This window comes from Meles meles, chromosome Y (assembly GCF_922984935.1).
Source record: "Meles meles chromosome Y, mMelMel3.1 paternal haplotype, whole genome shotgun sequence".
Taxonomy (NCBI): domain Eukaryota; kingdom Metazoa; phylum Chordata; class Mammalia; order Carnivora; family Mustelidae; genus Meles; species Meles meles.
In genome coordinates, this window is record NC_060088.1 from 25,294,179 (window position 1) to 25,307,636 (window position 13,458).

Sequence of the window (13,458 nt, forward strand, 5' to 3'; positions counted from 1 at the left end):
AATTCATATGGTTAGAGCTAGTGTTAGAGCTAGAATTGGGGCTATAACGAATATAGTGATGGATGATGTTAGGGGTCGTAGGGGTTCTTTGATGAAAAGTTTTACAGCGTCTGCGATTGGCTGTAATAGACCGTAGGGGCCTACGATGTTTGGGCCTTTACGGAGTTGTATATACCCTAGGATTTTTTGTTCCACTAATGTTAAGAAGGCTACAGCAAGTAAGATAGGCACAATTAGTGAGATAATATTAATTATAAACATGATGTTAGGAAGAGGACTTGAACCTCTGAGGATAAAAGCTTAAGTTTTACGCAATTACTGGGCTCTGCCACCCTAACAAGCCCTATTTCTAGGGCTATCAAATAAGTGGACTGGCTAGATTTAGATTATATCATCTATTAGTCCTAAGGCGTTTTAATAGAATGGGCCTTACTTCTCTTATCCTTTCGTACTGGGAGAGGTTGTTATGTTGTAATAGATAGAAACCGACCTGGATTACTCCATTCTGAACTCAGATCACGTAGGACTTTAATCGTTGAACAAACGAACCATTAATAGCTGCTGCACCATTAGGATGTCCTGATCCAACATCGAGGTCGTAAACCCTATTGTTGATATGAACTCTCAAATAGGATTGCGCTGTTATCCCTAGGGTAACTTGTTCCGTTGATCAAGTTATTGGATCAATAAATGATAGAGCGCTTTGACTGGTTTGTCTGTGCTTAAATCACTCGGAGGTTTTTTTGTTCTCCGAGGTCACCCCAACCTAAATTGTTAATCCATTAATAAAGTGGTGTTAAGCCTATTGGTATTTAAGTGAATTTATTATGGGTTAATTAATTGAAGCTCCATAGGGTCTTCTCGTCTTATTATTTTATTCCCGCCTCTTCACGGGAAGGTCAATTTCACTGATCGGAAGTAAGAGACAGTTAAACCCTCGTGAGGCCATTCATACAAGTCCTTATTTAAAGAACAAATGATTATGCTACCTTTGCACGGTCAGGATACCGCGGCCGTTTAACCAATGTCACTGGGCAGGCAGTGCCTCCAATACTGGATATGCTGGAGGTGATGTTTTTGGTAAACAGGCGGGGTTTGTGTTTGCCGAGTTCCTTTTACTTCTTTTGATCTTTCCTTGATGCATACCTGTGTTGAGCTAACAATTGATTTGATAAGTGTTTTATTGGTGGTTTGTTCTTGTCGTGTTGTTAACTATCAGTGGGTATTCGTTGACTGTTATAAGCTTATGTAAGGAGAAATATTTCTTGTTACTCATATTAGCATTATTGCTTCTATTATTAAATAGATTATCCCAGTGATATATTAGGAGTTGATTAAGATTTTTGGGATTTGGGAGGATGATATTGTTGAGCTTGAACGCTTTCTTAATTGGTGGCTGCTCTTAGGCCTACTATGGTTATATTATGTTTTACTCTCTAACTAAGGTTGTAGCCTTGTTCTAAAAAGCTGTACCATTTTAGATTATATTTTAAATTCACATTATAATTTTAAAGTTGTTAGGCAAATTTAAAGTTGAACTGAAATTCTGTTCTGGGTAACCAGCTATCACCAGGCTCGTTAGGCTTTTCACCTCTACCTACAAATCTTCTCACTATTTTGCAACATAGATGAGTTTATCCCTGTGGATTGTTTATAGGTAGCTCATCTGGTTTCGGAGAGGTTAGCTTAAGGTCTCTTTGCTAAATTATTCTAGCTAATTCATTATGCAAAAGGTACAAGGGGTAATCTTTGCTGTTTATTACTTTAAAATTTCTTTCATCATTCCCTTACGGTACATCCTCTATAGCTCCAAGTAGAATTTCTATCTCCTATACTATAATCGTGGTATTAAATGTTTTGATTGAAGGGTTATTGTAGTAATTGAGTTGGTAGTTGGTTGGGCTAGCTTTGGTTCAAAGTGGTCATGATGTATGAAATCCTCTGGGTGTAAGCCAGGCACTTTAATCAAGCTACACTTTGATTTACCCAAGCACACTTTCCAGTATGCTTACCTTGTTACGACTCATCTCCTCTTGTCTTAATATAATTTTATTATGTAATGCTTGGGTATATTGCTTGAGGAGGGTGACGGGCGGTGTGTGCGTGCTTCATGGCCCTATTCAATTAAGCTCTCTATTCTTAATTTACTACTAAATCCGCCTTTAGTTTTTAAGTTTCATAAAAACTTTCGTGAGTATGCTCTTGATTAGAAAATGTAGCCCATTTCTTCCCACTTCATGGGTTACACCTTGACCTAACTTTTTTATGTATTATTATTGTGCTTACTTTTCTTCCTTTTAAGGGTTTGCTGAAGATGGCGGTATATAGACTGATTTAGCTAGAAGTGGTGAGGTTTATCAGGGTTTATCGATTATAGAACAGGCTCCTCTAGAGGGATGTAAAGCTCCACCAAGTCCTTTGAGTTTTAAGCTGTTGCTAGTAGTTCTCTGGCAGATAATTTTGTTCTGTGAGTTTTCTATGTTTAAGGCTGAGCATAGTGGGGTATCTAATCCCAGTTTGGATCTCAGCTATCGTGTTATCGGAAGTAATAAAGTCACTTTCGTGGTACATTTTATATTAACAGTAACTTTTTATGGCCTGGTTAAATTTTAACTTTAGTGTAATGATAATCCTTAACACGTTTTATGCCGTAGGCCTATTAATTTGGGTTAATCGTATGACCGCGGTGGCTGGCACGAAATTTACCAACTCTTAATATTAACATGACTTAGTCAAACTTTCATTTATGGCTTAATTTTTATCACTGCTCTGTCCCGTGGGGGTGTGGTTGAGCAAGGTGTTATGAGCTACTTGTTTAGTGTGCTTGATACCTGCTCCTTTCAATCATATGGGATTTAGAGGGCATTTTCACCGGGGTGTGGTGGCTTGCATGTGTAATTCTCTTAATAATTAATAGGAAGGCTAGGACCAAACCTTTATGTTTACAGGGTCTTGTGACTCTTCTAGGCATTTTCAGTGTCTCGCTTTATTTAATAAGCTACGTTAACAAATATGTAGTTGCGTTGAGATTTTAGGCGATTAATAATGGGGAAATCACATCTATAGATAGCCTTTTTGATATAAAATTTTTGATGAACTAATAATAGAATGGAAATTAATGTGAGCAGCGCAAGATACGTAACTTCTGATTTATGTTGCATGTGTTTAGTTCTGTTTTTGGGGTTTGGCAGGACAATTATGAGCATTTGTATACTTTTGAAGTTATGGGGGTAAGGGGGGTTTGATTTAGTTAATTTCTATCTATTGGATATGCGAACGTGAACGTATGTGTGTGTATGTGTGTGTGTATGTGTATGTGTATGTGTATGTGTGTATGTGTATGTGTATGTGTGTGTATGTGTGTATGTGTATGTGTGTGTATGTATATGTGTGTGTGTATGTGTGTATGTGTATGTGTGTGTATGTGTGTATGTGTATGTGTGTGTATGTGTATGTGTGTGTGTATGTGTGTGTGTGTATGTGTATGTGTGTATGTGTATGTGTATGTGTATGTGTGTGTATGTCCTGTAACCATTGACTGAATTGCACCTTATGGTTGTGCGATGCAGATAAATGATGAAGTTAAAGTCCAGCTACAAGTTATCTGCCTGTTACGAGGCCTTTATGGCCATAGCTGAGTGATACCAGTTCTCCCCCCCCAAAAAATAAGAGATACCAAATGCATGACATTTGAAAGATCAAGTGGTATTTATTCCAGGGCTGCAGGGTTGGTTCAACATCCGCAAATCAATCAATGTGATAGAACACATTAATAAAAAAAGAACAAGAACCATATGATACTCTCCATAGATGCTGAAAAAGCATTTGACAAAGTACAGCATCCCTTCCTGATCAAAACTCTTCAAAGTGTAGGGATAGAGGGCACATACCTCAATATTATCCAAGCCATCAATGAAAAACCCACCGCAAATATCATTCTCAATGGAGAAAAACTGAAAGCTTTTCCGCTAAGGTCAGGAACACGGCAGGGATGTCCATTATCACCACTGCTATTCAACATATTACTAGAAGTCCTAGCCTCAGCAATCAGACAACAACCACAAAAAAAAAAAAAAAAAAAAAAAAAAAAACTAAAGGCATCCAAATTGGTAAAGAAGAAGTCAAATTATATCACTCCTCACAGATGATATAATACTATATGTGGAAAACCCAAAAGAGTCCACTCCAAAACTGCTAGAACTTGTACAGGAACTCAGTAAAGTGTCAGGATATAAAATCAATGCACAGAAATCAGTGGCATTTCTGTACACCAACAACAAGACAGAAGAAAGAGAAATTAAGGAGTCAATCCCATTTACAATTACACCCAAAACTATAAGATACTTAGGAATAAACCTAACCAAAGAGGCTAAGAATCTATACGCAGAAAATTATAAAGTACTCATGAAAGCAATTGAGGAAGACACAAAGAAATGGAAAAATGTTCCATGCTCCTGGATTGGAAGAATAAATATTGTGAAATATTGTAAATATAGTGAAAAATGGATGAAGGACCTCAATGTGAGAAAGGAATCCATCAAAATCCTTGAGGAGAATGCAGGCAGCAACCTCTTTGACCTCAGCCGCACCAACATCTTCCTAGGAACAATGGCAAAGGCAAGGGAAGCAACGGCAAAAAAGAACTATTAGGATTTCATCAAGATCAAAAGCTTTTGCACAGCAAAGGAAACAGTTAACAAAACCAAAAGACAATTGACAGAATGGGAGAAAATATTTGCAAGCGACACATCAGATAAAGGGCTAGTATCCAAAATCTATAAGGAACTTAGCAAACGCAACACTCAAAGAACAAACAATCCAATCATGTAATGGGCAGAGGACATGAACAGACATTTCTGCAAAGAAGACATCCAGATGGCCATCAGACACATGAAAAAGTGCTCCACGTCACTCGGCATCAGGGAAATACAAATCAAAACTACTACCTCACACCAGTCAGAATGGCTAAAATTAACAAGTCAGGAAATGACAGATGCTGGCAAGGATGTGTAGAAAGGGGAACACTCCTCCACTGTTGGTGGGAATGCAAGCTGGTGCAACCACTCTGGAAAACAGCATGGAGGTTCCTCAAAATGTTGAAAATAGAGCTACCCTATGACCCAGCAATTGCACTACTGGGTATTTAACCTAAAGATACAAACGTAGTGATCCGAAGGAGCACGTGTACCTGAATGTTTATAGCAGCAATGTCTACAATAGCCAAACTATGGGAAGAACCTAGATGTCCATCAACAGATGAATGGATCAAGAAGATGTGGTATATATACACAATGGAATACTATGCAGCCATCAAAAGAAATGAAATCTTGCCATTTGCGATGACGTGGATGGAACTAGAGGGTATCATGCTTAGTGAAATAAGTCAATCGGAGAAAGACAACTATCATATGATCTCCCTGATATGAGGACATGGAGAAGCAACATGGGAGGCTAGGGGGATAAGAGAAGAAAAAATGAAACAAGATGGGATTGGGAGAGAGACAAAACATAAATGACCCTTAATGTCACAAAACAAAATGGGGGTTGCTGGGGCAGGTGGGGTTGAGAAGGGGGAGGATGTTATGGACATTGGGGAGGGTATGTGCTATCGTGAGTGCTGTGGAGTGTGTAAACCTGGCGATTCAGAGACCTGTACCCCTGGGGATAAAAATACATTATATAATTACAAAAAAAATTGGAAAGGGGAATTGAACCATAAGAGACTATGGACTCTGAAAAACAACCTGAGGGTTTTGAAGGGTCAGGGGTGGGAGGTTGGGGGAACAGGTGGTGGGTAATAGAGAGGGCACGTTTTGCATGGAGCACTGGGTGTTGTGCAAAAACAATGAATACTGTTTCGCTGAAAAAGAAATAAATTAAAAAGAAGTTAAAAAAAAAAGAAAAGAAATAATAATCTTACAATGGTGTCAACAGGTATTGTCTCTGATCATGGTTTCCAGGCTGTCTGCACCTGGTTGCTTGCTGGTGTCCTCTCCAAGAGATACACAGTGTTCTGCAGTTCTGGAGACTCTGTCTGCAATGCATGCTGCTCTGGAATCCCTGCGCCTCAAGACCCTTGGGTTGGAAGAACTCATATCATTCATACATTCTCCTATTCTCCGCCAGCAGCTATGGGTCAATATTCAAATTGTGGGGTCTAAGTGTGCTCCTCTCCCTGGGCCTTTGTCTTTGGCCATGGCTCCCTGCCCTCTGAAGCACCAACCGTCCACTTCTCACATAAGCCCTGTCTACACCCTTCTCCCATGGTCTTTGTGACTTCTCTCTTTTGCTGTGGAGTGTGATTTCTAGGCTTCAGCTCCATTTAGGCCATGTTTCAATTGATGTGGTCATCTTCTGTTTATGCTGATGGCCGAAGACAGGCCTGGAACTGCCAGACACTTCTCCCATCTCCCTGTCCTCCAAATGCACGGAGGAATCTTATGGTGCCATAAGAAAGAAGGCATTCTTGCTCCTTGTGACATGTGGCAGAAAGGGAGAGAGCATTGGGCTGTGTCTTATTTGTAAGTACCAGAAAGACAACTACCATACGATTTCACTCACTCATTGGAATAAAGAAACATGTGAAAAAGCAAGAAAAAGGGACAGGCAATTCGACGCTAACCAGGCACACAAAATTTGGTGTTTGTTCCAGGCAGGCTAGTCAGAATCTGATTTTCTAAAAGTGGATCAAATGGTACATTCAATGCAGGAAATTTGGCCGAACGGGATGAAACATGAGTTCCCACTGTGTTTCAAGGTGAATTGTAATCTGGAATAGAGCCGCTTCATATCTCATAAAATATCCTTTTTAGCATTTTGTGAAACACACACACACACACACACACACACACACACACACGCACACACACACACACATAAAAGAATCACATAGAATTTAGGGTGCAAGTGAGGAATAGCACTCATGGAAGCAAAATTCAGAGAAAATAACTTAAACAACAAAATCTTAGAGATTCAAAGTTTCCAAACGTCCAAACTGGATCAGTTAACTACTTAACTTATCAAGACTTAATTAATTAATTAATTAATTAATTAATTAAACAACCCTACCTAAAAGACCCCTGCTCACAAGTATGCCAGCAAATCCAATACCAGAGACAAAAGGATAAATTCCAAGACCCATACAGACTACCTTGACAAGTTCATGGGTCATACATATCTGACGTCTCAGGTAATGACCAAAGCTTTTGAAGAATTCCTCAAACATCTACCAATACACAGAAAGCCACATTCCAATCAATTCCCTAGGCCACAATTCGAGACATTTAATGGTAATGTAGGATTTTCTCATTTATTCCCAAAATGTAGGAAGAGGGATGACTGAAATTTACAATGTCCAATGACCCAATTTTCAAAAGGATCTTATTGGAAACCAATTGCATACAATTTTAATCAGCAAGATAATAAAACTAGAATTCATTCCTCTTCTCTTTCTTTCTTCATCTCCATGTGAAACGGCCTGTTCTGCTTTCTCTTCACTATTGTTTCTTATATTGGGCAAGCTAGCCTTTCCTCCATCCTATGTTTTTTGACATAGTGTCCCCTGATTCTTTAATTGCATATACCACAAAGTGCTCATCCTCATGTAATGCCACACCACATCCATACCCATGAACCAGTTCCCTCTTTATGGAAGGTCTTATCCTCCTGTAACCCTCAGCTTGGTCCCCAAAGTCCTGAGTCTCTCCTTGTGTGACTCCCTGTCTGACAACTTCTCCTTCCGTTTCCCTTCTACTACTCATGTACATGGTATTCCACATGGGTCACATATGAGTGAAGACATAGGATATTTCCTTGGTCTGCTTGCATTTTCATTTGGAAATCATCTTCTTTATAATCATGTTCATAATCATTTTTATCCACTAGCCCTTAAAAGGGTATCTCGGCTCCATCCACAGTGGTGCTAGAGTGGGCATGGCAGGCCATCGAAGTTGGCCGTTCATTTTCATCTGAGTAAAGAGAGTTGCTCAACATTTCTCTCCCCATGACTATGGCATGTAGCATTAACTAAGGATGACAAGGAGTGCTGACAATGGCTCGCTCTTAGGGGTAGTGATCATGCAGAGTTTTACTCTCCATGAAGATATTGCAACGGTGTTTAAGGTAATGTCAGGTTGACAGAGCCTTCATCCCTCGGGACTGGTGTTTCAGGACACCCGCAGATAAGGACACGGACAGCACAACCTATTCCTGCCCTGGCAATTTTCTTGGAATTGTGACTCTCCATCCCTTCATTTTTCGTCATCTTCCAAGCTGACCAAGCACCAAAGGCAGACCTTACACCCGAGAAACCATAGGGACCAGAAGCTAAGAATGGACCCTCTCACCCAAGTTTATCAAACCTCCCAGTGACCTAATGGTAGCCAAGAGGCCTCGCTGTAGATTGAGATCTCTAGAAATTGTGGTGGAAATAGATACACCTTGCATATTCTGGAGAAATGTTGGTCTAAAGAATGGTATACAGAACATCGTTTTCTGTTCTCTTTGTATAGAAAGTGGAAGTGGAAAAGAAACAGAAAAGACCACGTGAGTTCATGATGAGGCTAACAGGGCTCTTTCTTGTTCCTTCCCAGGTCTTTCTACTTAAAGCCATAGGACTCATATGTCATGAGAATGGGATTGCTGCTTCAGTGAAGTCAGCTTCTGTGATGTCACAAAGCTCTGAGGTCCTAGCAACCTCTCCTCACCAATCCACCCCTCATCACTTCACCTGCCTGGAGTAGTTCTGGGTCAGCCAGGACTATCAGAATCACTCCAAAACGCTAGAGCCACCTGGATATTTACCCAAGGCAGTTTGTGAAGCGATTTGGGGTCACCTTCTCCATGGCCTACTTTCTAGTCTTTGGCCGTGACTGTCACCAACACCCCTCTGGACTCCTGAGATGGGCAAGAATCCACAATTCCTTCTTACCCATGTAAGGTGAAGAAAGAGTTAGGAGTTCAAGCAGCCTCACATGTGGAACTCCACGCCATACACATGTTCATGGTCCTCACAGCCTATCAGGATGCTTCTGACCAGGAAGAGCGCCCCCCGCCCTCTGAGGTAAGCTCAGAGTTAACACCCGCAAACATCCCATAGACATGTCTGGAGTCTTCAAGAGTGAGGACACGAGTCCTTGCATCTGCAGAAATCGTACCATAAATGCCTTCCAATTTTCCAAGCTGACCAAACATTAAAGCTGACCAAACATCTACACCCTAGAAGCTTACGCCCAGGACGGACTCATCTGTTTGGGGCTCACAGGAGCAAGCACGGAGTATGTTGAAAGAGAACCAATCCCCATGGGAAGCCATTGGAAAAGGGTTTTGGGCCAGTTTCAGGAATACAACGTGAACCTACTAAAGGTCTCTTTCTTCTCTGTATTCGAATCGCGCATTCTGTTATCTACACTGAAGATAATTTCTTTAGGAAGAAGAGCTCATGGAGTGCCCAAGGCCTGGCACTTGAGAGAGTCTCGGGTGTGTGTGACATGCTCTCTGGGGTGGTGTTGTGGCTGTCCACTCTCCTGTTTGCTCATCCTCTGCAGAGGCTCTCCTTGCCTTCCATTCAGAGTGTTTGGTGTCTGGTCCAAATATGGTGAGGTTAAGCTCCGTGGGTCTGGTGTGCCTATGAAACGTGACATTCTACCCCCTCCCCAACACTTACGGCCTGCTGAATTCTGTGGCCAGGGGAGAGGATGTGGGCAGGGCTTTCTTCTAGTCCAGTGCAGGAATCTCTGTTCTCATCGGACTAAGCAACGTGTCCTGAGGAAGGCATTCCCAAGAGTGTTCCAGGTCTGGGAATCCGTGATTGCAGGTTGGGAAGCTAATGTCCTCACCGTCCTGTCTGTGGCCACTTCTCAGTCTTGATGGTGGCGGTCGTAGAGCCCAAGTATCTTTGGCGACCATCGAGGAATCTCCACCAACACAGCCCATCAGGAATGCACACAAAATTAATAACCTTGAAGGAAGGATCACATCAATACCCTGGTACACAATTCGAGACATTTCAAGGTAATGTCGGCATTTCTCATCTATTCCCAAAATGCAGAAAGAGGGAAAACTAATTAACAATGTCCAAAGACCCAATTCAGATAAGGACCTTGAAGGAAACAAATTGCATACAATTTTAATCTGAATTCCCATTCACAGTGTGTGGTGTCTGTGCCAACTATGGTGAGGTTAAGCTTCGTGGGTCTGGTGTGCCTGGAAACGGGACTTTCAACCCACTCCAAAAAATTTAAGGCCTGCTGAATTCTGTGGCTAGGTGAGGGGATGTGGTCAGGGCATTCTTCTTGTCCCCTGCAGGATTTTCTGTTCTCCTGGGACGAAGCAACGTGGCCTGAAGAAGGCCATCCCAACAGTGTTCCAGGTTTGGGCATCCGTGACCGCTGGTTGGGCAGCCAATGTCCTCACCTTCCTGCCTGTGGCCACTTCTCAGTCTTGATGCTGGCGGTCGTAGAGCCCAAGATCCTTTGGCTCCCATCGGGGCATCTCCACCAACACTGCCCATCAGGAATGCACAGAAAGAAATAAGAATCGTACCATGGTGTCAACAGGTATTGTCTCTGATCCTGGTTTCCAGGCTCTCTGCCCATGGTTGCTTGCTAGTGTCCTCTCCAGGAGATACACAGTGTTCTGCAGTTCTGGAGTGTATGTCTGCAAAGCATGCTGACCTGGAATCCCCTGACCTCAAGACCCTTGTGTTGCAGGAACTCGTGTCATTCAGACAGTCTCCCTTTCTCCGCCGGCAACTATGGGTCAAGCATCAAATTGTGGGTTCTAGCTGGGCTCCTCTCCCCGGGCCTTTGTCTCTGGCCATGGATCCCTGCCTCCTGAACACCAACCCACCCATTCTCCCATAAGCCCTCTCTACACCCTTCGCTCTTGGTCTCTGTGACTTCTTCTCTCTTTCGCTGTGGAGTGTGATGTATAGGCTTCAGGCCCATTTATGCCATGTTTCCATTGATGTAGTCATCTTCTGGTGGTGCCGATGGCTGAAGACAAGCCTAGAGCGCCCAGACATTTCTAGAGTCTCCCTGTCCTCCAGATGCTCCGCGGACTCTTATGGAACCATAAGCAAGAAGGTATTCTTGCTCCTTGTGACATGTGGAAGAAAGTGAGAGAGGATTGGGCTGTGCCATATCTGTCAGTCAGGGAAAGACAACTACCATACGATTTTACTCACACAGGGGAGTAAAAAACATGTGAAAAACCAAGAGAAAGGGACAGGCCATGAAACTCCAACAAGGCACACAAAATTTGGTGTTTGTGCCAGACAGGCTAGTCAGAATCTGCATTTCTAAAGTGGATAATAGGAGACATTCAATGCAGGAAATGGGGCCGAACGGGATGTAACGTGAGTTTCCACTGTGTTTGTAGGTGAATGGTGATCTGGAAGAGAGCAGCTTCATATCTCTTAAAATATCATTCTTAGCATTTTGTGAAACACACACACACACACACACACACACCCTTAAAAGAGTACCACAGAAGTAAGGGAGGAAGTGAAGATTATCAATCATGGAGGCAAAATTCAGAAAAATACCATAAAAAACAAAAGCTAAGAGAATCAAGGTACCAACCGTACAAACTGGATAAGTTAACCCCTTAGCTACCAAGAATCAAGCAATTAGTTAATTAATTAATTAAACAATTAATTAATTAATTAATTAAACAAACTTAACTAAAAGACTCCTCCACACAAGTTTGCCATCATATCCAATACCCGAGTGGAAAGGATAAACTCCAAGACACGTACACTGTAGCATGACTAGATCCTGAGTCATACATATCTGACGTCTCAGATAAGGACGAAAGCTTTTGAAGCAGTCCCCATATATCTCCCAACACACAGAAAGGAAGGATCACATCAATTCCCTGGTACACAATTCGAGACATTTCAAGGTAATGTCGGCATTTCTCATCTATTCCCAAAATGCAGAAAGAGGGAAAACTAATTAACAATGTCCAAAGACCCAATTCAGATAAGGACCTTGAAGGAAACAAATTGCATACAATTTTAATCTGAATTCCCATTCACAGTGTGTGGTGTCTATGCCAACTATGGTGAGGTTAAGCTTCGTGGGTCTGGTGTGCCTGGAAACGGGACTTTCAACCCACTCCAAAAAATTTAAGGCCTGCTGAATTCTGTGGCTAGGTGAGGGGATGTGGTCAGGGCATTCTTCTTGTCCCCTGCAGGATTTTCTGTTCTCCTGGGACGAAGCAACGTGGCCTGAAGAAGGCCATCCCAACAGTGTTCCAGGTTTGGGCATCCGTGACTGCTGGTTGGGCAGCCAATGTCCTCACCTTCCTGCCTGTGGCCACTTCTCAGTCTTGATGCTGGCGGTCGTAGAGCCCAAGTTCCTTTGGCTCCCATCGGGGCATCTCCACCAACACTGCCCATCAGGAATGCACAGAAAGAAATAAGAATCGTACCACGGTGTCAACAGGTATTGTCTCTGATCCTGGTTTCCAGGCTCTCTGCCCATGGTTGCTTGCTAGTGTCCTCTCCAGGAGATACACAGTGTTCTGCAGTTCTGGAGTGTATGTCTGCAAAGCATAATGACCTGGAATCCCCTGACCTCAAGACCCTTGTGTTGCAGGAACTCGTGTCATTCAGACAGTCTCCCTTTCTCCGCCGGCAACTATGGGTCAAGCATCAAATTGTGGGTTCTAGCTGGGCTCCTCTCCCCGGGCCTTTGTCTCTGGCCATGGATCCCTGCCTCCTGAACACCAACCCACCCATTCTCCCATAAGCCCTCTCTACACCCTTCGCTCTTGGTCTCTGTGACTTCTTCTCTCTTTCGCTGTGGAGTGTGATGTATAGGCTTCAGGCCCATTTATGCCATGTTTCCATTGATGTAGTCATCTTCTGGTAGTGCCGATGGCTGAAGACAAGCCTAGAGCGCCCAGACATTTCTAGAGTCCCCCTGTCCTCCAGATGCTCCGCGGACTCTTATGGAACCATAAGCAAGAAGGTATTCTTGCTCCTTGTGACATGTGGAAGAAAGTGAGAGAGGATTGGGCTGTGCCATATCTGTCAGTCAGGGAAAGACAACTACCATACGATTTTACTCACACAGGGGAGTAAAAAACATGTGAAAAACCAAGAGAAAGGGACAGGCCATGAAACTCCAACAAGGCACACAAAATTTGGTGTTTGTGCCAGACAGGCTAGTCAGAATCTGCATTTCTAAAGTGGATAATAGGAGACATTCAATGCAGGAAATGGGGCCGAACGGGATGTAACGTGAGTTTCCACTGTGTTTGTAGGTGAATGGTGATCTGGAAGAGAGCAGCTTCATATCTCTTAAAATATCATTCTTAGCATTTTGTGAAACACACACACACACACACACACACACACACCCTTAAAAGAGTACCACAGAAGTAAGGGAGGAAGTGAAGATTATCAATCATGGAGGCAAAATTCAGAAAATACCATAAAAAACAAAAGCT